The sequence below is a fragment of the Rhinolophus sinicus genome, chromosome 16 (assembly GCF_057876585.1).
Source record: "Rhinolophus sinicus isolate RSI-liver-muscle chromosome 16, RSI-T2T, whole genome shotgun sequence".
Taxonomy (NCBI): domain Eukaryota; kingdom Metazoa; phylum Chordata; class Mammalia; order Chiroptera; family Rhinolophidae; genus Rhinolophus; species Rhinolophus sinicus.
The window spans coordinates 192,353,276-192,358,526 of NC_142516.1; positions in this window are offsets into that span (position 1 = coordinate 192,353,276).

Here is a 5,251-nt window from a genome sequence, read left to right on the forward strand (position 1 = left end):
GTTACCTGTGTTCTTGTGACGGCAGACACAGGAAGCAGGACACACAGCACCCTCTGAGTTCCATAGGCACTTGGCAGGCGTGGATTGCCTCACACGCCAGGCCTGAGTCACTCAGCATGAGACAGGGCGTGACACGACACCCACACTGGACGCCCACATGCTCTGTGATGTCCGTGCTCACACCGGATGTGAAGCTGGGTGCAGTGGCACCTGGCACCGTGGTGACACCTGGGGCAAGCCTGTAATTGTGTGAGTCGTTTCAGGGGAAAGAGACCACTGAGCGAGACCACAAGACACAAACGACCATGAATGAAGACCTGACATGAACATGCTGTCCTAACCAGGCAAAGGGCCACACAGCTGTGACATTGCAGTCACGCTGATCTCTAGGTTAAGAGCCACATTTCTGGAACAGAAGTGCAGACAGGTTGCTTTATTTCTGCACACTAAAGAAGTCTTTTGTTCTTTTCTAGCACTAAATATGAACCATGAAATCATTAGCTCCTGCCCTCCTGGTCTGGGAGCAAATTTTTTTCTTTTTTGGGGGGTTGGGGGGGGAGGGGAACAGGACTTTATTGGGGAACAGTGTGTACTTCCAGGACTTTTTCCAAGTCAAGTTGTCCTTTCAATCTTAGTTGTGGAGGGTCCAGCTCAGCTCCAGGTCCAGTTGCCAGTTGCTAGTTGCAGGGGGTGCTGCCCACCATCCCTTGCGGGACTCGAGGAGTTGAACCGGCAACCTTGTGGTTGAGAGCCCACTGGCTCATGTAGAAATCGAACCGGCAGCCTTTGGAGTTAGGAGCATGGAGCTCCAACCGTCTGAGCCACCGGGCCGGCCCGGGAGCAAATTTACTTAAAGAAAACAAAATAGTTTATGCTTGTGTTTCCAAATACAAGAAAAGAGAGATTGATCTTAGGATAGTGTTGTATTGTAGAAAACAATTATACCATGTGTATAAAGCCTTAGTTTATGTGGCATGTTTCATAAATATAATTTTATTTGAGTCTGTGCTCAAAGAATATTAACTCAAGTAAGTAAACACGGTCACTTCCATCAGTTTGGTACATTCCAAAAGGAGAGATTTCTCCAAAGCAGAATAGATTGTCAACTGAGAACATAAATCTTAACATGTTTAAAGTGTTATATTGATATTGTGTGTGTACTAATCCTGTTTTTTATTTTCTGTTTATGATGCTTTGATATCTTGGGGCCTGGCTGAGTAGGGAGGGCTTCCCTCTCTGGGTGACCAGACTGTGTCCCCCTCACCTGCTTTATCTCTTCCACCTGTGACACACCCGCCCCTGTCCCCAAGGCCCCCACAGCCGGGCAGACTGTCCCCTGTCCCCTGCCGGCCTGTGCTTCTTATGAACGCAGACTGGAGGCTTCTCCCACACACACCCCTCTGCCTTCCCTGCACGGTCCTGTGTGGGGACCTGAGTGCATACTTCTTCCTTCACACCAGTCGTTTCCGTGTGTGTGTCTTACACACCTGCTTAAGACAAACCCTGGGCACATTTTAAACAGTTTGCTGGAGCTCACACCTAAGTTTTCAAGTCTGCAAATAACTAACCAGAAAACAAAGTCAAGCCAATAAGAGCAAGGACAGAATGTGGAATTCAAGCGACGTCTGTGTCAGTCTCTTATGCACAGCACGGCCCAGGGAAGACGTTTGCTGCCCTATTGGAATGTCCACGACTCAAAGCTGAAGGCAGGGCGCTTTGGGGCCTTGTATTCTGAAGGGGTACTGCAGTGTGGTCACACGCATCCCGGGCATTTACGAGGAGCAGCAGGACAGTCTCCCTCCAACCAGGACAAGCGCCTCCTCCCCAGTTACCTGCTCGTGGGTGGAAGATGTGGGGCCTGGTGGGCAGGCACCTGCCCTCACAAGACCCGTCCTCCCCCAGGCGCTGGACAGGCCCCGAGAGTGTCACTCACGGAAATGGGGTGCCTGCCAGAGGGTGGCTGACGTCCTGTCCTGTGAGGTGCTCCCCAAGCTGTGTGACATGGGGCCGCAGGGTGACAGTCGGTGAATCCAGCACATCCCGGACACCTGGCCGTGGCCGTGTGCTGGGACGCAGCAAAGTGTCGTGTGTGCAGGGCCAGTCCAGGCCGACACGGCCAGGGTGGCACCGCCACACACACTCTAACTGGGCTGGAGGCTGATGGACGGACAGTGTGAAACACCTCTCAGGACGATGGGGACATTTCAGCAGGAGCTGCCTATGGGGGACAGAGGGAACTGTTGTTGGTTTTTCTACATGGGGTAAAAGGTAGTGAGACGTGCAGGTGAGTGCTTCTGCGTAAGAGGGAGTGCGGGAGTGCTGGAGTCAAGGGCGACCAGGTCCCGGCTGAGCAGAAACAGCTCAGCATATGCGAGTGTGCATGTGCATGTGAGTGCGAGAGGGTGTGTGTGTGTGCACGCGCGCGTGTGAGGGTGTGTGACTATGAGACTGGGTCAATGTGAGTGTGTGCGGTGTGTGTGTGAAGTAAATGCCACTACACATTGGTAACTGAGTCTGCTGTTCAGTACATGAGCATTCATTTTATTTTAAAAACCTTCTCTGTGCATTTAAAAACTTCTGCAAAATTGGGAATGGCGTCCCTGGACAGTGTTGGGACCTGTACCCGGGTCCCCGTGGGCACCTCTGTCTCCGTGTCCTCGCTCTGTCCGTGAGGTCCCGGGCTGGTGCTTAACGTCTCTGCGTGTCAGTCTCCTTTTCTTTAAACGTGGCTCCAGTGGTACCTGCCACGAGGACTGGCCTGCAGGTGTACACCCGGGGCTGTCAGGTTAAGTGTGGAACTCACACCAGCTGGTAAAGCGCCAGGTCCTCCAGCCCCTGCATGTCCCCATGACCCAGTAATTGAAGATGCACAGAGCTGGTGGCTGAGTATTTTGGGTATTGCCCTATTTATCTCCCTGGATTCGTGTGGGGATTCGTCAAGGGCACTCGTCCCACGTGTGAAGCACTTAGAAACTGCAGCACTCGTGTTTGCTATCATCGGTCTTATTCTCACAGAAGACTGGATCTTTATTTTGTGTTCAACGACTAGACTGAAGGTTAGTGCTGAAGTAATTAAGTTCTTAACTGAAGTGCATAATCAAAAATTAATTGAAAAGAACAGGTACGCTCCCCAAGTGTCTCTTGTCTGTGCCTTGTGTTGATTTTCCACCTGTTACTTGGACTCGAGCGACCTTGAAAGCTTGTGCAGTCAACTGAAGCCTGAGTGCCACTGACTAAGGAACACGGGGCTGGCTGGACAATGTCACTCTCAGCTTCCAACTCAGGCGCTTCTTTTAGTCAGCTTCTTAATGACGATTTAGGTAATGGGCATTAAACTCCCCAGGGCGTCACGTAGGCGCCCAGGAGATTTGGGGAGCAGGGCTGGCCTGGAACTGGGGCACAGTGGGCAGAGGTGAGGGCCACATGACCGGTCTGTGTGGCTGGGGACGTGGCAGGGGTGGGGTAGGCAGGAGAGGAGCCATTTGGACCCCGTGACAAGGACCCCCCCACACTTTAGGTTCATCTCCTGACTCCATCATGGAAAGCACTGGAGAATTTAAACACTGAATTGTGAATGCTGTGTATGGAGAAGTCAGAGAACTACCACTGTGTGTGTGTGTGTGTGTGTGTGTGTGTGTGGCGGGGGGGGGGGGGCGTCGGGCCCCAGAGGGAGGAGCCAGGCGAGGCTCAGTGTGTCCTTGACAAGCACTGGCTGAGTGTCCACTATGTGTCTGTGACAGGTCGTCACCAGAGCATGACCTTTGCTGCCCTCCAAGAGCTCCGGGTCCAGGAGAAAAACGGAGACACCCACACCCCACGCGTGCTACCCCAGCAGGCTTCCAGGGACCGATGTGTGTCTCCGAATCCATGCTGAACCCCACCCCCTGGTAATGGACCAGGTGGTGGGGCCTCTGGGAGGTAAGTGGCGAGGTACTGCCCTCACGATGGGCTTGGTGCCGTCGGAAGGAACGTGACAGAGCTGCTTCCTCTCTGCCGTGTGCAGACAGGAGAGGACCAGCCCTGAAACCACAGGGCCCCATCAGACAGTGGGTGTGCAGGGGCATCCAGACTCCCCACTGAGGCATCCCTGCCTGCTGTTCAAGCCTCCGGTGTGCTGCTCGGTCCTCGCCACACCAGTGGCCTGACAGAGGGACGCCCACCCTGTGTCTGCCTCTGTCGTTAGTCTGCAGTGTGTGGGTGTGATGTAGGATTTAAGTCAGGAAATAAGCTCGGAGACATGATGTGTGTATACTGGTGGTTAAGGTCAGGACTGGGTACCCATTGGGCTCGTGTGTCCTCAGGCAGAGCTGCATGCACCGCTAGCACAGCCCCTCACTTTAGGGGCTGCATCAGTGTCCTGGGGCGGCCGTAATGCAGCAGCACAGAGCGGGTGGCTTAGGACCACAGGGACTCGCGGTCTGGAGGCCAGGAGTCTGAGCCCAAGGGGTCAGCAGGCGTGCGCCCTCCAGAACCGGTCTCTGTCCCGGCCAGGCGAGGGCCACCTTCACATGGGTACCCCTGGTGCTGTGCCTGGCTCCCTCTTTCCATAAGGACTCCTGTCGCAGTCCACTGCGACCTGCCTTACAGACCTCCTCTTAACCTGATTTCCTCTGTAAACACCCTCTTTCCAAATAAAGTCACCTTCAGAGCGGCTGGGGGTTCAGGCCCCAAACATGTATTTTTGGGCGTGGGCACAATTCAACCCCAAACAGGGTCCTTTGGGAAACCCAGCGGTCCCGCCCTGGGTGCCTGTCCCATAGACTCGTAACTAGACGATGCCTGAGCAAAGGTTCCAGGCGGGACAGCAACCTCCCCACCGACCGCCCGCTATGCCCACTTCCAACTGTGGCGGCATCAGCACTGTGGCAAGCTTGTGATTTCGCTTCCAGACCTTTAGCCATGACATCATATTTTTGGATATATAGGATTTACATGAACCTAAATAGGCTTCAAATATCCTTGGACTTTATATTTCCTGTAAAATACGTTTTAGAATAAATGCCTCTCTCGAAATGTAAACTTAACCCGTCTGGAATTTTCTGGTCAAGATCCAGTAAGGTCACCTGTCTTGTGCCCCCCCCCCCCCCAGGAGCCCATCCATGTGGTAAGACCCTTCCCTGTTTTTCCCCCCACAGAAAAGGTGTCCTGCTCAGGAACCATTTCCTGTCCTTTGTCCTTGCCCCGCCCTTCCTGAGAAACCTTCCGTTCTGCACGCCTGGCCCCCCGGAGGCCTTGCTGTGAATCCCTCCTA